At 42.1% G+C, this 22,615-nt stretch overlaps 1 long non-coding RNA gene across 5 annotated transcripts; it reads left to right on the plus strand.

Annotated features, from left to right (window-relative positions):
• The first annotated feature begins 15,158 nt into the window (after nucleotides 1–15,158).
• LOC136498227 (uncharacterized) lies at nucleotides 15,159–19,092 on the plus strand. Of its 5 annotated transcripts, XR_010769545.1 has the most exons (7): nucleotides 15,159–15,383; nucleotides 15,548–15,626; nucleotides 15,701–15,823; nucleotides 16,104–16,401; nucleotides 16,512–16,632; nucleotides 16,795–16,936; nucleotides 17,155–18,593. It is a non-coding gene; the product is annotated as an uncharacterized lncRNA (long non-coding RNA). The 5 variants fall into 5 exon arrangements; XR_010769543.1 differs by lacking the exon at nucleotides 17,155–18,593 and adding an exon at nucleotides 18,878–19,092 and having other exon boundaries at nucleotides 15,701–16,401; XR_010769542.1 differs by having other exon boundaries at nucleotides 15,701–16,401.
• Nucleotides 19,093–22,615: the final 3,523 nt, after the last annotated feature.

The following is a 22,615-nucleotide window of genomic DNA, read 5'->3' on the forward strand; positions in this document are numbered from 1 at the left end:
CCTTGTCCAACATTCTATGTGAGACCGTGCAACACTTCTCCCATAGCACGTTGAGTCTCCATGAGCTAAGCCATCATCTCAGCTAGGGTCGGATGCGGTGGGGGGGGGAGATCCTCATGGCCATTGCCACGGCCATCACTACCACTTGCATCATCACCAAAAGTTCCCCTATGAGTACGCATCATCTGTGAAATTGCAACAAGTGATTATTGGATGATGTCAAGAGATTGCAGAAGAATTGTATAATCATGCCATACTGTAATTACTGGAGAGAATAGTAAATTCATACAATAACATAGAGGCACAATAATTCAATTCCACAACATAACATCACCAAATGATCGCTTATCGTGCTCGCAATGCGTTCCATACATGCCAAATTTTTATGTCAAACACAACTAGAAATACATTAAACAGTGCAACTACCACAAGTAGTACATGCATAGTTCCAATACATTACAAGGGTACATCATGTGATTGAGACCTACATTACAAGTTTGTTACATAATGATCGAGAATAAAGAGCTAAGACATCAAGTTCGCTACTACTACAGCTAGGCTACTCCTAGGAGTGGTCACTGTCGACATCAGACACACCATCACCATGGTCGTCCTCCCAAGGCTCCACCTCTTCCTCTTCAGGATCCTCTTCTTTAGCATCCATCTCCATGCCATCATCATCGGCAATCAACACATTAGGCTCTTCTTCCACCGCTGGGGCTGGAGGAATAATTGGGTTGATTATGTTGTTGAGGCAGTGAACATCAATCGAAAGCTCCTTGATCTAGCAGATGAGCTCCTGCTCCATGTGCTCGAACTCAGTAGCCTGCCTAGCAGCCTAGAATACTGTCCTGATCCTAGCTGCCTCTTTGTTTTCAGCAAGACGAATGACATTGTCCCTCTCAGCACGGACGCCCTGTAATTCATCCTGAGCTACATTTCTTTCTCTCACTACAAGGCTAAACTGCCTCTAATGAGCTTCTAAGCCTATCACGAAGCCATCTATCTCACGCTGAGCTACCCTAAGTGCCCTTCGGTGCCTGTGCACACGTGCTCTCATCCTACGCTGTGTAGCCTATGCTCTTTGGAGCTCTAGCATGCAGTTGACATAGCTATCTTGGCGTGAATAAAACATCCTCATGACTGCATAGATAGCACTCATTGCAGCATTGCTACTTCTAGCTCTTTCATCCCTATCTCTGACTAAAGCATTACCACCTGGTTGGGTCTAAGTGGGTTGTCATTGATCGACACGGGGAAAAGATCCAACTGGCCCATTCGCAAAGTTCATCCCCAAATTCCTAACAAATCTCACTTAGAACCTCAAATGCTGCCACTTGGGCACCTTCCCATGGGGTCTATCCATCTGACTCAACACACCACCCCTACCACTAAGGATTGTCCTCACGGGCTATGACAGTGACTCACACATCATACCACCTTTGTCCTTCAGTCACCACTTCACTCCAAACATAGCAAGGTGGTTTGGCGTACCCGACAGAGTTCAGCACCCGCCACAACAAGGTGGGAGTCCCAAACAGTGTCAGAAAGGTGTCGCTAGCAATAGGGGCTCTAGGGGCTACCATCTGTAACAAAGGTTACACTTGAGTGAGACAACACGAGGATAGCTACGAGTTACATAACGATAAGATCAATTAAGGGGGAAACAATGCAGGAACATGAATGAATAATGCACCATGATGTATGCTCGTTCCGTACATCCTCATAATCTTAAAAAAATAATTCCTAAGGACATACGCGGTGGTATACATATGTTCTCTCAATATAATCGTAACTAAATGAACTACACGTTTCGTTGTTAGTGCACCAGCAGAAAATTCATTTCAGCCCAACCCAACAAATACAAGTACAAAAATATAAATCTAGGCTCTAGGTTGCAACTAAATACTTCCATATATGTATACCCATACATATACTTCTGTATCAAAGCTACCCGATGACAATTTATACCCATAATTAAATACGCACCATAAACACATGCAAGCATGCATATATAGCCGTATCAAACTAACTCTCCCTGACCGCACACTCACATCTTGCGGTCATGCCACTCATCAACTTACCTTCTTACCTTGACGTAGAGGCATTTGATCAATACATTACCATTCAAGTGAATGGCATCCATACAATAGCATGTTGTATGGACGATGAAAGTAAAAACCCCCATGTTAGTACTTAAATAGCCACCTAAAAGTCCTTAACTGGGCATAAAGGAGATGACCACTGGCACACTTTAGATTTTTATAACACAAAACCTTTGTTCTTAAATACACATATGACAAGTTTTAATGTTGAATCCTTGCTCTGATGCTAGCTGTCATAGAACCATACAATTTATAAGAGCACAAGTACAATAGCAATCACCGAAGCGATCAAACTGTCATACTTGAGCCCATATAAACCCGGTAGTCCAATGAAATCATGAAGGATCTCAAACAACAAACATACAAACCAAGATCGTAGAGATTCAACACAACCCATCACATGTTACATCATAGTTCACAAATATTTCTCATACATTAGAGTTTGAATGATTATTACAAACCAAGTATAAAAGTAGCGGAAGCAAAGTAGTTTAACATCAACATCACAAGTAGTTTAGTACAAAGCCAGTATCATAGTGACCTCCAACCAAAAGCACAAATGGTGAGATGATATACAGAATGACCATTGCCCATGGATGCGATCAGATCGTCATTGTTGATCTGCTTCCTTGGGTCACAGGGGAGCGGGCAATGAATTGTTGATGAAGATGACCTTGGAGGTTGAGTGGAGTCGGCCCTATGTTCCGAGACGATGGGAGCATCCTGCAGTGCATTTAGATGAAGGTCCATCCACCCAAGATCATGGGGTTGCATCCTCCTGATGATGAAGACGTTGGCGTGGTGACATAGACCTGTCAAAGGCCTCTTCAGCAGACCTCTTGCCATTCTCCATGCCTTCGAGCCTATGGGAAAGCAAAATCGCACCAAAGACATGGAAGGTTTGGGACGAAGCAGGTTGTTTTCCAATCCACAGTCATGGCATGTATATATAGCACGGGAGGTGAGAAGATAGGCTTCGTCGGGGTTATGGAATTAAAGTCAGTTATGGAAACGGATCGACACTCTAGAAATTCAGGGAAATTCAAGGATGGATCATGAATATACAATAGATTCGGAGTTATTACTTCCCATAATTATAAGATACCATGGGATTAATATAAAAGGTTTACATTAACTGACGATCAATCCACTAAGAATTCTTTGGATTGAAGGGAGTCCAAATCCCCATAAGGCCGAAGGTCATCACGGACCAAGTCATATCGGCCCGCAGATAGAAGTGCATCAGGGGAGAGAAAAGACCGCCTGCTTAAAAGATGCCCATATATCCAACCGATTTCTCGGTGGCTGGGAAACAATGGGAAAGAAAGCCGCCTGCTAAAAGATGCCCATTTCTTAGTGGCTGGGAAACCGTGTGTCACAGAACCGTCTAATTTATAAGAGCACAAGTACAATAGCAATCACCAAAGTGATCAAACTATCATACTTGAGCCCATATAAACCCGATAGTCCAATAAAATCATGAAGGATCTCAAACAACCAACATACAAACCAATATCGTAGAGATTCAACACAACCCATCACATGTTACATCATAGTTCACAAATGTTTCTCATACATCAGAGTTCGAATAACTATTACAAACCAAGTTTGAAAGTAGCGGAAGCAAAGTAGTTTAACATCAACATCACAAGTAGTTTAGTACAAAGCTAGTATCATAGTCATCTCCAACCAAAAGCACAAAGGGTGAGATGATATACAGAATGACCATAGCCCATGGTCCTAGTCCTCATCAACTACAGGAGCAAGGCAGTTCTTGCAGTAGCCATGATACATAATGTTATCTGCAATAATGGGAATAAAACCCTGAGTACGAGAAGGTACTCAGCTAGACTTACCCGTCCAACTAATCTACTAAGACACCAAGGAGTATGCAAGGCTGTATAAGTAGAGCTAGTAGACGTTATTTGCAAAAAAAAGCACAAGTTATCCAACATATCTTTAATTGTGAATCACCAGTTATTAATCCTATCTCATAATAGATTAGCAACTATCATATGCCAAACATGTTGGTACCATTAAGTCATCACAATAATAACCATGTCCAGTTGAGTTCTTGCATAATCTCATAACCAACATTTCCATCATTTACTACGATGAAGTGTATTCCTGTCAGTTCTCACTATCCGGGAGAGACGGTGATTCGAATTGATTCCTACCCAGCTGGGGAATTATTCCTAACACACACCCAGACATACCTATGCCAAGGTAGTCTTAGGTCACCTTTGGTACAGCTCAAGTACAATCGCAGGTATGACTAGCGTCGCGCCCTTAGAGATACAACCAATCTGCCAAGGGGGCTTGGGACTCTAACCCACCCTTGGGCTTATGCCATTGGCTCTCCGCACATCCTTACCACCTCCAAGGTGCACACTTTTACTGCTCGTGGTCCCGACCTAAGTTGAGCTACTCGGCTTCGCGGTTGGAACGACTTATTCGGCCAACTATGTGAGAGGCATGCGTTCAACATGACAAGATGAACCTCCAACGGCTGGTCCTTAATCGACACAGACGGAGTCACTATGATACGACAACATAAGACTCCACCCAGTCTCTATTTATTCAACAATACCAGGTTATGTTCCACAATAGCACAATATAGCCAATCGTGATGAAGTTATCACCTATAGCTTGTAGGTGACTGGAAATCACCCGACTTCTACCGGTCTAAGCATAGCTAAGCATGATAAGCGTTCCAGGACTTAAATAGGATTCATGGTAGATATTTCTAGTCAAGGAAAGGTAATATGCAGCAAGTGTTTCCAAACAACTCTTGTGATGTAATGTATCAATACGAATAACTTTAAGTGACATTAATAAAGTAGGGAGGCTTATAATGCTCTGGGGCTTGCCTTTCACGAACGTTGAAGTCTAGTGATCCGGGCACTCGGGAAGGTGATCAACCTCAGGCTCGCCTTCTCTGGGAACCTCCTCATGCTGCAGTTCCTTATGCTCCTCCTGCGGATCGATGTCGAGCTCCACTAGCGTGATCTCCTCGTTAGCACCTATTGCATGTATATGCATAAGTAAGTCCCATGAATGCATAAGAAGGATCACGGAGGATATGATAGAGGAATGTACGTGCTGCAACAATGATGTTAAGTAGCAAAATGGTAACAATGCTAACTCCTTACTAACTGAGTAGGTGCATATCTCTTCTCTATCTACTTACAAATTTCACACAATGCAATATCTAAGCTACATATGACAGTTAAAAGTTTACATCATAACTGAAGTTCAACTTATCTAAATGATGTGATCATGGACTTTCTGGAAAGCTTATAAAATTTCCTACAACTCTTATTTAATTACCAAAAACTAATTCACAATCTATCCTAACCAAAACAGACAGTATATCCAGTGCTGTCCAGAAATTCCAGAGAACAAGCATTTCGGGAGACTAACTTTAAACAGATATAACTCCTAAACCCTTTGGCCTATTGCCCTGAAATTTTAACACAAGATAGATGAATAAGTTCCATACAACTTTGTTATTAACCATTTCTACCGCAAACATTATTTTCACTATGCAACATAACAAACCACAGAATCTGTTCGGAAACCCTTCTAACTCGAATTATAAAGCAACAATATTTCTACTGCCTATAAGCATTCCAAATTTGACATCACCAACTATACCAACAGTTCAAGAACATCAAATACACTAAAGAAAACATAATGTCCAAGCCCAAACCATTTATTTAAATGCCTTTATTGATTTATTTAGATAATTAGGTTAAATAATAAACCTATACCAAATGTGCATAATAAATTCTCATAAAATTACAGTGGCCTCCAAGTGCTACCAAAAGACTACTGTAAACGTTTCATGCCATTTGACCATGTATAACATCCTTTACAAAAATGACAAGCTAGAAATGCCTATTTTAGTGAAAATAGTAAACCCTATAGAAAAGTGTCAAACAAGAGATTATATATTTTTTCTAGCATCATATTCGTGACATACTACTATACAAAAATTTGCATATCAATATGTTACATATTTTTATTCCTACAAATTTTCCTTAGAAAATACCATTTATTACTAGATAAATAGAAAGACCTTACCCCCAAACAAGTTTACAGCAAGTTTAATATTTTTCCAAGGTAGATCATGTCAACACAAGACCAACAAAAGTTGGAATTACAATTTTATCACTTTTCTAGCTCAAGATATCTATTTTACAAGTTTACTAACATTCAAAAAGCTTTGATTTAAATACATTTTAATCACCATGAACAATACCCGAAAATGTACATTTCATATTTTTTATAAAAAAGTACACTTCATGAGGAACACAACAAAATTTGGTTCACCAAAATTGGAACTATAGAACTACACTTATGATTTTCCAAAGTTGCATGTAAATCTAGAAATAAATGAACTATCTTTCCATTCTGTGCCGCTGGCAGCCAGGACCCATTGGTCAGATGGACCCGCATGTCAGTGAAAGAAAAACAGAGCCACGTTGCGGGACGATGCGGGATGGCTAGAGTTCGCCGACGATGGCTTTTTCGGCAACATCACAAGTACAACAGTGACCACCAAGACATTGCGAATACAGTAGGCTAGCTATTCGGACCGATGACCGGAGCTAAGCACAATGGCAGCGGTCATGGCGGCACAGCGGCATGGCTCCACGACGAGGCGCCGGAGCTGGCCGTGAGGGCTCGATCTAGGGTTACGCCGAGCATATACAGTCTACGGTGAAGCTAGTGCACCGATTATTATGGCGAATGACGGACGGAGGTGGTGCGGCCACCGTGATGGAATGCGGCGGTGGAAGAACGGTGAGGTCCGCTCGTGGCACAATGGCTCACCGTGTGATTCTAGCGAGCAATGTGGTTGCGGTCACGCGGTAGGATCATAGAGGAGCTGCTATGGTGGCGATAGAGTGACGAGGCATGAGCTAGGGACGGCAATGGCGACGGTAGCGTTGTTGCTGCTGTTGCGGAGCTGCTGCAGGTGCTGCGCTGAGGCGAAGGAGGAGGCCAGGCGAGGAAATGCGAATGTAGAGAGGTCACAGGTGAGCGAGGCGAATGAAGGCGTGTAGCGGCCCGACGTGGCCTGGCCGAGCAGGACAACGGTGATGCGCGGCGCACACGCGGCGTTCAAGCTCTAAACCGGTCGGCACTGTAGAACGCCATCAGAGCCCACGATCAGAGCCTGACAGAGCGATTTGGAGCTGATCAATTTCCTAATCCGTAACTTACTAGCGCAAACAATATAAACCAAGGTTGTAGCCCTATATACCATCTTCAACTTCCATTAAAGGATCCAGTTCTAATTCTGAAAGAATGAGGAGTAAAATCATCACCAATGTCGAGCCAGCGAAATGGTAAATCGGTTTTAGACTTAGAAAATTCTAAGTGCTGAAAAACAGTGAAATATCAATTTTTGTGAGCTCAAAATGACCAAGCTATGCAGTGAATTAGCTCATGACCCAAAAATAAAAGTTGTTGTTCTACTCAAATACTACAACTTTTCTTAAAGGTTCACTACCATGCAAAGACTCTATGACATAGTTCAAACTAGGTCAAACATATAACTTAAAATTGATGACCTACATCATAACTATGACTTAGGGACCAATCTAGCCTTAGTCATGAATACCAAAGTTGTTCCTCATGCTATTCTAAACATGTTTAAGGCATTCACAAGGTTACACACACATTTGATACATAGGTTACATTACACCATGAGAAAGAAGTCTGTGGTTTCCTTGATGAGCATTTGATAAAGCAAACAAGGGAAAGGTGTCCACACATTTTAGCCCTTGCAAACACAAGAACAGCTCTGTGATCATGGTGAGAAAACTCATGTGATATCACAAGAATTCTTCTAACTACAGTAGCTGATCCTCTTGCTCGACAAGGCACTGAAATGAGCGACACAATCACCCTATGCACAAGAATTCTTCTAACCACTCAAGACCCTCATAGCAAAGAATTAGACCATGGAGGGTCTGGCGGAGCCAAAGGCACTCGAGGAAGCAAGCAGAAGAGAAACATAACTAAGTTGTTGAGTTGCTCTCGCCAAAGTCAGATAGACATTTATAGTTGATCTGGAAAGATGGATCCAAGCGCCCGTGAAACAATGGTGCTCTCATGAAGCTTTGAAGCATGGGCTCATAAGCAGGCAAGGACGGTGTCAGATAGTAGGCCACAGATCAAGATTCTCTACCCGTGACTACGGACCTATCGGGGGTACAGACGTGGTAATTTTGGAATAAAAATTACTTTTATCCCAAAATTAGCGGGCATGTGTTTACACCAAAATTTAGGAAGAAAAACGTGGGAACTCGAAGCTTCCAAGATTGTGTCCTCAAGGAATCGATTGCATAAGGGTCAATATTAGTTGATTCAGATGCGGCATTGGAATCGGCTCTCTTCAGATGACGCCAACAGATAACGACAATAAGCTACAATTGGCGTCGAGAAAGACATGTCGGACTCTACAAAAAGGGAAAGATTAGGGTCTAAGTTATCTTAAATTAGGAATGTTTTCTCTTATACCAAAGTTTGTAATACATCATACTTGAGTAGGATTCATGCTTAGGTTCCGGGTATAAATATTGGACCCCGGCTATTGTAAAGGATATCCAATCAATCAATACAAATTACTTTTTTGGCTTTACGCCAACCCTTAGGAGTAGGGGTAGTGTAGATCTCGGCAAGTTCTTCAATAAGCAGGGCTGCATCAGTCCGGCCAACCTCCGGCTTGTCTGTAAGTACTGTCATGGCATATACTTCCATTTGTAAGGCTGCATCGGTTAAGTTTGACCTCCACTGTGAGCTCTAGTATAAGCTAGTTATTGGCCTTTATCTAGTTCAAGTATGGCTGCATCGGTTAAGTTTGAACGCCACTACTCAAATTAGATTAAGGTCAAGTTATCGGCTCTGCCTTAGGGTGGCATCCTTCGGGTAGATTCATTAATTTACTGATCTTGCTGATGTTCTTACTGTCATTAGTTTTTAACAATATCAACCTGCCCGATCAAGATCGATCTAGATCGGCCTCACATCCATTTATCCCATCGTTTATCTTGTTACATTGCAACAGTTCTTACTTTAATCGATGGATTATGTTTCATCAGTTGTTCTACTTCGATCTTGATTGTGGATAGTACGCGGTTAAGGCATGTCTGTTCTTGAGGAGATTTACTGGCTAGTTAAATCTGATCTATAGTTCACTATTATGGTTATAACGATCTGGTCGATCCCCACTAATGGCACTTTAGATCAGTGGATGCTAGTTGGTAGATTTATTTTTGATCGGGCATGACCTTGACTGTTTGCTATGCCTACATCGGCTAAATAGCCGATCACCCACACTTCAACGTTCATAGCATGTTTTCATGACCCTGTTAAATGTGAATAGATCTGTTTTCTTTAAAGGTTTAATCTATTATCTTTATTATGGCTGTCATCGATCCAATCGAACCCTACTGTTAAAGATAATAGGTTAGATTTCAGGAGTTTATAGGTCTGCTCGTATTGAATAGTCAATTATTCATATGCTATGACCCTTTTTCTACTTGAATCGGCTATTTCAGCCGATTTGCCTGTGCTTTCATAGACATAGCATGTCTTACAGAAAACCTGTCAATGTATAGACAGTTTTATGGATTCTTTGGTTTAGTTTGTTACTATCATCATAGCTGCCATTGATCCGGTCGAACCTCACTATTGATGGTATCAGATTAGATTCAGAGTATTTGTAGAACCGTTTGTACTAGATAGTCGATGTGTTTGTATGTTATATCCTTTCTCATTAGATTCATTAGCTCAATGCTTTACATCGGTAATATCCACCTACCTAAAGATTTTACTTATGTCTGCATGCATTGTACTTGTCATCATAAAATCAATCACAACCCATGAGCAGTACAGTCCGTAAACAGTCGATTTCTTTGTGTATCGGCTATTTAGTCAATTTTTTCGTCTGGCTGCTCCTGTAGCGACACACTTGGAACTGTCTGGCAAAACCGGCACATTCCACCTTAAATTACTGATAAACTTTCTCTCCTTATCAATTGCAGGTCAAATTGACTGGCATGCCTTCGAAAGGAATTCGTAGGATTAGCTAGCCCCATGTTGAAGCCAAGCGAATCTCTAGCCTTGCTCTATCAAGCAGATCCTTCTGGCTTGTTGTGTGCTAGGTGCATTGACATGTTTTCGCAGCGATAGTATGGTAATTCAAGGTGTTTTCAATTTCAACAAAAAGTTTATCCTCGAATTCAAGCATAAAATTCAAAACTAGAGTTCCCTCCTTTTTCGGTGGTTCGGGATTTGGGACAACTGAAGTTTGTGATTGGTTTGGTAAAGATTCTGGTTCAGCTATCTAGAATTCCTCCTCTAGTAGCTTCTCTTCCACTTCTTCAGGTAATGGGGTGTTCTCTAAAACTTTGTCAAGAATGCTTCTCCCCAAATTAGCAGAGACATGTAAGAACGAACCTCCTAAAGCTATGTTAAGAAACTACGAGGTTTCCCTATTAAGACCCATATAAAAGTATTGGAGAAGAATAGTGTCTTGAATGGCAAGCTCAGGGCCGGTATTAATAAGATCATTAAATAATTTCCATGATGTGTCAAGAGATTCTTTTCCTTTTTGTTTAAAAGATAGAACCTCTAAACGAAGGCTTACTACTCTAGAGATGGGAAAGAAATTTAAGCAAAAGCTAGAGCATAAAGCTTCCCAATCTCCTTGTCTACTTTCTATGGTTTGATTATACCAATGTTTAGCTCTTCTCATTAAGGAGAATGGAAAAAGCTTCCATCATAAAGTTTCATCTAACATGCCTATAATGTGCAAGCATGCGTAGGCCTGCTCAAACTCACATAAGTGGAAGTAAGGGTTCTCATCATCTTAGCTCGAAAAGGATTGTTCCCAGACCATGTTAATTAAACACGAGCATAGCTTATAGCCAGGTGTTAGGATAGGCTTTGAGGATTTTGGTGGCTCTAGGCATGCGCTCGTAGGTGCAGCGTATTGATGGATAGGAGTGGAGTCCATAGTAAAAGAAAAGAATACAAAGATAAAAGATATAAGGTTAAGCTAGGTTCGAAGTTAACTCAACAACCATTTTCCCAACAATGACACCAGAAATGCTTGTTGGTATATTTAAACGCACACTGATAAATCTGCAAGCACATGGATACTAATGTAGCACTTCACCGAAAAGTATTCTAGAATATCGAACACAAGGAAACATGTGAGAAATTAACTAAGTCTAACTTAACCCGGAGTAGCAACAAGGCTTAAGATAAACAGGAGCGTTGAGGGACTCACTAAGGTTTTCTAGTTCTAACTTCAGTAAGTTATGTCTTCTACTGTTAAAATGGGGATATTACTAAGGAGAAACACAGGCAGAGTTTGTTTTCCTATAGTAACTAGATCCTGCTCGGCCTACAAATGGGAGATGGTCTACAAAGGACTCAACAGGGCTTTATAGTCACCCTTGAGATCCACCATCGATCCAAAATGTAGGGTACATCCACGAGTAACCGAGTCTAAGCACCATTCTTACACTACAAATACTACTCTAACCCAAGAGTGACAACAATTAAAGTACTCAAAAAGAGTCACAAACCTGATGAACAATATAAACAAGATACTTACTTGAATCAGAAGTTCATTACCAAAAAAATCTCAGAAGCAAGCTCGAGTAGAACTTGATTCTGTCAGGTACAAGCCATAGAGAGAGCACCAACAGGCCAGCACTTCCTCCAAACTCTTCCCTCACTCTCCATCTCACTATTTCTACTCACTAAGACTAGATCCTATCTTAGAGGACTAATCTTCTCTTGATTGTTGGCTCTAATCCTAATGATGAGGATATAAATTAGGGTATCAGGCTTTCAGGATCTGCTCTGCTGGAGGAGGTATAAGGGGGTACATATAGGGGGCACCAAGCACCCTATGGTCCCATGAATCCATGGCAACATCAAATATAGACCCTCAAATCAAACCGGCCTTGAGCAATGGCGTAGATTCGATCTTTAAGGTGGTGGAGAACTGACATAGCTAGGAGGGGCTACCAGGTGGGCCCTAAAGGCCGGCCGGCCTACAAGTGGGGTCGATCGGCCCCACATGTCAGCCTGTTAGGCTAAGTCACGGTGGTTTGGCTGTTGGAGTGTTTTGGTGTCTTCCTAAGTCGATTTCATTGTGGATAAACGTGATTTGCTTTGATAAATAGGTCCTCCTTGAAGGTTTTTTGATTAAATCCTCCTACAGTCATGATTTCACCAAAACTCATGGAACTCATTAGTTTAAAACATTATACCTATGTCGGTCATCCATTTTTATCATATATGCAGGGTATATTGACGGTTTATGATTGACATTAACTACCATCAATACATGCTTACACGGGGCTCAACTACTCAGTCCAATCGGTAAACTAGCAGGCTAAGCGCTCTATGAACCCGCACACAAAAGTAAATATAACATTAACTAAGCAAGATATGTATATTCAAAGTAAGTATATCCATGTAGATAAGAATGATATAATGATAATAAAGTCTCATAAGGTAAATAAGTGAGGATACAATGGCTTTACCAAGCCTCCAAGACTAGATCCGGAACCTAAGCATGAGCCCAACTCGACCCTCACTCCTAAACTACTAATCTACTACATTAGAGAGCTCTAGATCTAATCCTCTTGGTGTGTCTTGATCTAAATGAGATTTCTCTCAATGGATGCCCTCCTGGAGGGGGTCAGGGGTCATTTTATAGGGGGAACTAGGAGTCCTATGGGCCCATGAATCCATGGCAACATCAAATCTAAGCCCTCGATATGAACTGGCCTTGAGCAACAGCGTAGATTGAACCTAGAAGGTGGTGGGAAACCGACCTTCAAAGGAGGGCCTAACAAGGAGGTCCCATAGGTCGGTCGGCCTAGTGGTGGGGCCGTCGGCCCCCTATCAACCACTTGTCTCGATCTTTGGCAGTAAGTCTTCTACGGTGATTCTAGAACCTTCCAAGTCGGTTTTGTCGTGGTTGGTCGCGATTTGCTCTGACAATTAGGTCCACCTTGCTTATTTTCTAGATAAATCCTCCTGCATTCACAGATTCACCAAAACTTGTGGAATTCATTAGTTTAAACCCCTATACCTATGTTTGGTGATAGAATTAAGTATATATGTAGGATATATTGATGGTTTATGATTGATATTAACAATGGTCAACAAGGTCTCATTTTGCTCTCTCTCTCCCATTAGCTACGCCACTGCTCATAGTTTTGTTTATCTTCTTGAGTGATCAAGTTATCCCAACTTATCATTCTTATGGCAGTGTGTGCCATAGTTGTATTTACCCTCAACTAAGGTCATACAATTGCTTGAGAATTTAGTCCACAAGAATCTCTATTTTTTAATATCTTGGGCATAGGCTTTCTCGCAAGAAATATAAATAAAGACCTCAGAATACTCACCGAGCAAAGTGCCATTTTGATATTTTCTATGCACTCACAAAAATCTCCAATAGACATAAGAAATATCAACAAGCATTTCCGGCGTCACTACCAGGGAAAGCAACTAGCCCAAGATATTGATCGCTAGATGTAGTGGTGTCATGATTCTAGAGAGTCAGCATATCATATGGTGCTTCCTCACCATGTTACTAGGTCCAATGCACATACGCCTATTAGTCATCACCAATTGGCACTAGATAATCATAATCGCTACTCTACTTCACAAACAATACCTGAACATGACAAAAAAAAGATTATGGCATCACCTCCTTTGCAGTTATAAGTAACACAGAAGAAACATATATATAGATAACAAAATAAGCACCAAATTAGCTTTAAAGAACATGCTAACAAAGAATGAGTCACTCCAACAAGAATAAGTTTAACAACCACATTTCAAACATTCGCTCTCATGTCTACTAACAAAACCAACTTATCATGCTTTAAAACACAAAGTCTCTAATTGAAGAGGTGTGAGACGTGCAGCTAAACCCCTTCCCTTCCAAGCAAGCAAGTACCTGGATTGAGTAAAGCAATGGTGAGATGAAACATCTCAACAAGCAAACTTGTTTTGACAAGCTATTTAAACCATAAGTTGAATAAAACAACAATATAACATGGAGTTCCACTTATAGAATAAACAAGATATAATATCAACATAAAATAGGTAACTTCCAATTTTGAATATAGCTAGATGATAGAGCTTCATAATAACATGGACATATCACTTCAATGTACTTCATGAATGCATATGAATGTAATGCAAAGTGTCTCCTGCCTGCACACCCAACAAGGTGTGGAGCTGCATCCCATGATGTTTTACCGGTGTGGTCGTGACCATAGGTTAACGACATAACTTCCGATGTAGATGAATGATGAAATGCACTTGGCATGCTGCAATTAAATAAACATAGACCACCAATGGTACTTCAACTTCATCTTAAGGTTATGGGCTAACCACATATAGCAATATAGAATAGTAGCATCATCATAAATAAATAAATAAGACCACAGTTATATAAGGTTGAATAAACAAAGATCACAAGGTTTGGTTATTAGTGGTATGACATTGTTATAGACATTATGTTGTAGGTGATGAAAACAACAAGCCAAAACGGTAGCAAATCACCACTACATTCACTTGCCTCTTTACTGAAGAAGATCAAAAGCACTAGCGATGTTTTGAAGTGCTACCACCTGATCAAAAGCCATTCTCAGTACAAACACGATCATACAAGTAAATACAACATCAAATATGCACTAGAGCACACCCAAACCCAACATTTAACCATCTACTGTTTAGGCTACCATTCATGACAGCGACACTACTCTTTTTTTTCGCAGACTTTAGACCATATCTATACCTAATAATAAAGAGAAAACAATTTTGCCCCTTTTTCTGTCTGGGCCTTTTTTTCATCTGGCCCATTCATCGGCCCATCTGTCTCACTCGATGGTTTTTGGCCCATCCGTGGCCCTCTCCCTCACGTGGACGACGATTCTCTTGAAAATCTCACTCACTCTCCGTTAAAAAGAAAAAAAGAGTAGTGTCACCGCCGCTCGCGCTAGCCGCCGCCTACGCGGACGGTCGCCGAGGCATGGGGACATCGCGGCCGCGCCCACGCGCGGGAGCCTCGGCGCGCTCGCCACCGCCCGCTCACCCACTCTGCGCTGCTCTACCTCCTCGCCCGCGCCTGCCGCTTCGATGCTGCGGACGCCACGGCCACGCCCACGTGCGAGAGCCTCGGTGCGCTGGGCGCCGCCTACGCCGGCCTCCTGGCGACAGGTGGCTGTTCACGGCCCTGCTCCCTCCTCCACTGTGGTGGTGCCACTGCTTGCCGAACTTCGGACGCGAGGCACATCCGTCCCGGCCTCTCGGTGTTTGGACGGAATCGACTTGCTTCTCCATGATGTGTTCGATTCATGTTGCTCACTTTTCCCTTTTTTCAGGATTTTTTCTTCCTTCTCCAATAATCCTCTATCTCCAAGAACGGAATCAACTTGGTTCTCCTTGACCTGTTCGATTCAGGTTTCTCTCTATTCCTTTTTTCCTATTATAAATTGGCCCATGAATCTTATTTCTTGTTATAAAAACAACTACAGCGAGCCTCAGCTCGTACAGGGGTTCTCAAGGAGCGCGGTGGCCAGCGTCCAGGAGTGCAGTAGCCGATGTCCAGTTCCAGGCATGCGGTGGCGATCAACACCTCCATGGCCACTTCTGCACAGGTGCCCCCAATCTTTCCGCTTTTCCTCTCCACAAATCCTCCTTTTGTTAGGCGATTGTCCTCTCCCTCCTAACAACGAAGCCAATGACCCCTCCCTTGTGTGCTGGGTGCCACCATCTTGCTGCAATGGTGTGGCTTTGACCCAACCCTTCCTCCATACAACATCCCCAGTCTAGAATTTTGACCATGTTCGTTCAGTTAGGACCTAAATATACTCCGGGCAAAAGAGTTCAGTCTGAATATCATAGAATCATCGTTAGGAAGATGTGTTCTTCTTGCAGATTAGTCTTGGAATGATTTGTTGGAGATGCTTGCTGTATAATACAATCAAGGGTACTTCTACTGATCTGATCTGTACTGATGTAATTCAATTATTGGTCAGATGGATTATAAATTCATGACTTTGCCATGCTACAGAATAAATATGAGAGTTTAGATGTTTTTGCAAATACAGAAGCATCTCTGTCTACTACAGAATGTTCTATTTGTCGATGACATGGAAGCTCCTGGTCTTGGAGTTCCTCTTCCAACTTGAGGAAGAACATGGCGAGTGGATCCTGCACTCTCAACCGTGGCAAGGTCTTTCTTTTTATTTTTGTGAATGCAGTTAAAATTAGCCTTCTTTTTTTTAATACAATTTTGTTCTACTCTGATTCTCAACCGTGTGGCATATATATTGTGATCTTCAGTTTTTAATAGTGTGACTCACCACCATATTCATCCAAAGTGGCACAAAGTTCATATGAAAGATCCAAAATCCAAAACCGTTCTGAACCAACACTCAGTCCCTTTGCCAAATCAAGGCTGCAGGTGAGTTCAAATTCCTTTGTAAATTCTTATGTCTATGATCCATGTGCAACAACTGGAAAGATTGACATGACTTGCATTGTGTCAAATACTCAGAGATTAACTCACATATTCACAAGTCAGCAGTTCAATTAGATTCACTGAATCTATGCTTTTGCTCCGTAGGATTGGGGGAGAGACTACTGCCAATTTGCATGTCTGTTCACAGGAGAGCTGTTGACTGAACTGAATTTTATCGGGGCCAGACTCAGAGAACTCATGAGTGGGCAATTTTGCCCATATCCTAAGATCCGTGCACCAGTACCAGGTAAAAACATTTGTTTTTCTATGCTAGATGTCAGAACTTAGAACGTAGTAGTCATTTCCTTTCTTTTATTTGCATGTTAGATCAGATACCTTGCTATCCATCGGCAAATTCTGCTAAAGTTAATGCATATAATGTTCTTCCTGTCTGGTAAATGTAAGATATCGTAATCTTATTTGTGTAAAATTGGACTATACTAAGGAAAGATAAACTGCAAGCAGTACAGGCATGCTTCAGTGGCGAAGGGTGGCAACCGGCCACGGCACTCCGCTTGTGGCGGCAACCCACAGGCCTCCCAGCACGTGCCACCGAGCTCGGATGGGGCCATGTAGGGTACCACGGGGGGCGCCGGTGGAACCCAACGACGACGGTGCCGGCGCTGGAGTAAGCCAACGAGGGGCATCAGCATGGGCACGCATATCGAGTACGACGACAGTGCCCGCTTCTACTGTTGTTGCACACTGCTCCGAGCCACATCCGTTGGTGTTGGAGCTATGCGTGAGGGCGGGCCATCCCATGTGGGTCGATCCAATGCTGGAGGAGCTCATTGCCTCGCTCGCAGTGAGCCGCCCGGCAAGGGCACCGGCGCCTGGGGGACAACCTGCCCCGGCGCCGCCTATCCAGATGTGGACGCATCGCCGGTGGACACCCGTTCTTCGGCGAAGGCTGACCAGTGGACGACGGACACACCCCCGTTGTCGTCTGTGCTGGGGCCGCCGCAAGCCACGCCGCCACGCGGGGGACAGCCCGACGTAGTGGATGCAGAGGCGCACCCAGACCCTGTGATCCTGGGAGACGCGACGATCGAGGCTACGACGGACGTCATCAACCACACTTCATCACCTCAAACGAGCTCGGCCAAGAGACACCTCAAGCACTTCACCGAGCGAATCAGAAAGAGGAGGCAACCGCCTCTCCTGGAGCTGCCTAGAGATGATACGGCCTACGGTAGATACGCACCGCCCACACTCCCCACGCGAAGCAAGCGGATAGCGACATAGAGCATATCTCATATCCCGGTGTCCAAGCGAGGTGAGTACCTTGTCATGAAGCGCCTGGAACTTACCAGCGACATGCCATCTCCATCGACGTCGGCCCTAAAGGCTTACGAAGAAATGTTCAGCGATGACCTCGCTCATATGCGGGCGCTGCATGAGTTGTTTTCAGTGGATAGCAAGGTGGGCGCGCGCAAACAGCGCCACCGCTGCTCGGTAGCCCGAGCATAGGCCACTAAGCCGACGCCGCAATTCGGGTTGATCGGTGTCCAATATAACAACGAACATAGCTTACAGTACACTAGGGAGGGTCCGAGCGTCCATGTGCAAACTCTTTTGACCCCATAGGATGCCGCTAAGGCGTGTTGTATTGAACTTTTACTTTACCTTAATACAAAGATGCGCAAACATTTTGCGTGATCGAGAAAAAAAATATTGCAACAAAAAAAAGCACAATGAAGTTATAATTTTTATTTTATGAAGTAGCTCATACAATGGGATGTTCAGATGGGCCATTTTTATATGTAAAAAAGGCAATTTCTGGTTAATTGTTGAAGTTGCCATAGGATGGTGAGTCATACTTGACCCATTTTTTTTAGTTCTACATGTTCGCTGCTGCAGGCATATAGATTAGATTTTAGGATGTAATTGTGATACGTGTACTAAATAGGTCTAGCTAACTAACTGTTATTTCACTCATCACTGGGTGGAATACTTCACATTCCAATTATCCTGTTTCTTGCATTTACAGTATGAGACGATTGTTCGCACAGGCGCAACTAGAGAACACTGTTTTCCTTTTGATGTGTGAGAAACCAAACCAGAAAAATACCTCAAGATTGTAGTGTATTATTCCATATAACAATTCTTTTGGTCAAACATCTCATCTCACAATTACAAAGGATTATACTCATTTGATCAATATATTTGTCCACTTGATTGTGTATAGGTGACTGCTGGCCAGGAGGCATATTTTTCCTACTTGAGATGAGCAAATAGCAAGTGAGATGGTTGTCTTCCAAATTATATGGAGACCAGAGAGAAGTAGTGCAGATGCGTTGACTCACTAGATCTATATTCGCATGCTATACACAGTACAGTTACAGAAAGAAAGTGCGAACTAGAGAGATTACATCTCGGTAGTACATGAATGGATGGAAATTAGGAAAGATCAACCGTAGATAGTTATCTGTTAATATGCTTAGCGATTCTAACTCGGTTTTGCTTCATCAACGTTTGATTTTGGGCATCCTATTAGTGACAAAATGCAATTTCTAAATTTCCAACTCCGACACAACACGTCCGGACACTAGGCCGCGGTGCCATCAGATAGTGGCACCAGTGTCAGTGTGCGCCGAGCACAAGCCGTCTCCGGATGTCCGCAGACAGCAACGATCGATGGGCTCAGCGGCCACAGTCGTGTTGGAGGTGGCGACCACTGCTGGCGATGCTCACAGCGAGGTGGAGGCCGCGAGCGCGCCATCATCAGAGGCCTCGTTCGTGCAGGTACGGGGCCAGGCCACATTGGCGGATGCGGAGGTGATTACAACGTCATGCTCACATGCATACCACTCTGGAGTCTGGATGCGTTCTCTTATGACTTCGTGCACCGCGCGGCTGCCCGGAGCTCGATGGACTCAACGGTCCGGTCTTCGCTGCCATCTCGAAGTGGGTAAAAAACAAAGGGTCTTTAGAGACTGGTACAACTGGATATGCCCGTGTATTTTAACGTGGGTAACAGTACAACACACTTTTACATACGTATATTATTGCGACACTATGGCCTCGTTCGTCTCGCTGAAAAAATAAGCGAAAACACTGTTCCGACTGATTTGTTGTGAGAGAAAAACACTGTTCCGGCTATAAAAAAACAAGCTGAAAAAGACGAATTATAAGAGAAGTATATTTAGATAACAATGCAACACACACTCATATTTATAATACTGTGGCATTGTATTTCCCATTGCCGGGCATTTTTGCTATCAAATACAAAAAATATAAAAGTAGAAATACTATAGCCCAGTAGTTTCGATTCTTTCATCTATCAGTGTTTCCTTGGTAGAAAAATGGGACAATAAACGGGTTTCCAAGAATAGATTAATTTCTCTACCATAAATTACTACTAGAATTTTTTTCCTTGGGCTCAGATACTATATTTTTGATAATTTTTTTGCCATAAAACACAACCTTCATCCTACATAATGGATTTCCTACAATGCAACCGACTTCTCTTCAACTCTTCTATATTGTCTCCAATGGCCATGATAAAAAAAAGTTTTGGCACCATAGTTGGTTGGAGGGCAGTCCATATGGTATTGGTAATTAATCCACCTCTAAATGCTTCACACTTATTTAATAACTATTACGCTATGAGTTATAATATTTTTAGATCCTTTTTTACTGTTAGGCACAACGCCTTTGTGTAGGTCAATCTGGCTAACATGGAACAAAGTGTTGACAAATGTAGACCGGAATCTCTTGCAGGTTCTTTCATGGGGACACACTGGCTCCAATTCTGGGCCTAATTACAACGATGAGAGGTGCAACAATCAATCATCATTTTGACGTCACATAAGCTGAAAATGCGGCAATGCTACTCTTTGGTGTCATTTGGATGACCTCTTTTTCTAGAACCGGGTTTTGACTTATACTTGTCGTAAACTTCTTTCAAGTGCTTTGTGTTTTAAGATGTAATAAGTTTAGTCTGAATCCTCTCATTGGAGGATGAAGCCAAATGTTTCTTTCATTATCTAAAAAAAGTTGGTTGGAGGCCACTTCTCAATGAAGCATTGCACCTCATCTCTTTGAGCTCATCAAAAGGAGAAATGAAGCCATGGAGCAATAGTTGTTGTAATGGTGATTGAATCAATCCCTATACATTGTGGAGAAAAGTTCACATCTGCTACTTGAATACAAGAATTTGTTTTCATGTGGGTTCACATTGATGAAATTAGCAAGAGGTAAAGGGAGACGTAACTTGGAGATAGACAATGAACAAACGTACTGCAATTGTTCTGTATACCTAGTGCAATTAATGGGGTCCTATATGGCCATGGCCTGAGATAGACAGGCAGAAAGAAGATTTCTTTAATGTACATACCTCACTCAAGGCAATTAATGGGCTCCTATACGGACATACCGTGATTGTGTCCTTTTAATGTAGGCTATGTGATTGTGTTCTTCTTTTAATGTAGGCTGTGTTGTTTGGATGCCCCGTATTGCTAATATAAAGAAACTTTAATGGTAAATTCTTTATCTTCAAGGAGATGTTTAGATGGCTATGATCAGATTTAACAACACACTAGCACGGGCACTAAGGGAGGCGGATGAAAGCAGTGAGCTCACTATTGAAGCAATTTCAAAGCTTCATGATGAAATTCGTGCTGGTGGGGAGAACTCTGACAAATGCACCTTAATCATTACTAAAGAAGATAAGCAAAGTCCCTAGCTATCAGTAATATAAGCTTGTTGATTACACATATGCTCCTTTTCTACTGACAAATTGTTGTGCCCTGTAGATGGTTGGTCTAGATGAGGTTGGTAGGGACTATTATGGAGTGTTTTTGTTGAAGGACAAGTTATTGAATGTGAGACATACACGCTTGGAAAAAATTGCATAATAAGGAAATTGGTAATATCAGAAGGATTATTGGTCTAGACTACACGAAAGAGTATTACGACAAAAAGGATTTGAGATATGGTCATATTATAATTATGACCGACCAAGATCATTCTAGTTCTCATATTAAGGGATTGCTAATTAACTTCTTTCATGTTTTTGGCCATCTCTTCTAAAGATTCCAACCTTTTAGCTGACTTTTTTACTCCAATCATGAAGGCATGCTAATAGTTAGTTTTGTCTTTGATGACTATTTGCATCACCTAATAGTTAAGATTTTGGCATCTCTTTATAGCCGGTCAACCTTCGCTAAACAAATTACTTGATCCATATTAAAAATCCATATTTATGTCATGCATTTTTAGGTGTTACAATGCCACTCCGGACCTTGCACGTTACTTTTACATGCCCTTCAATTTGGCACCATTTGCAGAAAAATAGTAACTTATTACCTCAGGGAAGGGGACGAGGTGGTATGTAGAATTTTTTTTATGTCAGACTCGTATGCTGGGAGTTTGGGACCATGTTTTAGCCAACAGGCAGCAACAACAATGCACCGTAACAAAGTCCCTAGGCATTTCGCATACTACACATAACCTAAAGGACTATTTGCTACAAATGGAGCCTATCAATCCTTCCAATGCCCTTGTTTATCATGAATATTAGGTTGAAAATTTTGAAAATGTATACCACTTTCCAGAATGTGTGCTACCTAGCTTTCTCGATGAAGGAATATGAAAATATTCCTGCCTCCCACATTCATGAATGAATGAGTATATTGTTTACACTGACACATACACTTAGACCAAAACTCACCACAATGTGTTACAAAAGACAAAAGACAAAAGACATAAACTAGGGAAAAAGGCTCAAGCCTCTATCCTATTCCCACTTCGCCAGACCAATTTGTGTGGACTTCGAGCATCAAAATCTCGAATGCACAACACCCTTATTGGTGGTCTCTCTTCCTCTTTAGAAAGTTGTGCCTAATCCAGTCAGTCTTCCTCAAAATAATCTTGAAGAATGAATTAGGTATGTTCTTTTTTAAAAAGCAATGTCATTTGGGCA

This window comes from Miscanthus floridulus, chromosome 12 (assembly GCF_019320115.1).
Source record: "Miscanthus floridulus cultivar M001 chromosome 12, ASM1932011v1, whole genome shotgun sequence".
NCBI classification, from domain to species: Eukaryota; Viridiplantae; Streptophyta; class Magnoliopsida; order Poales; family Poaceae; genus Miscanthus; species Miscanthus floridulus.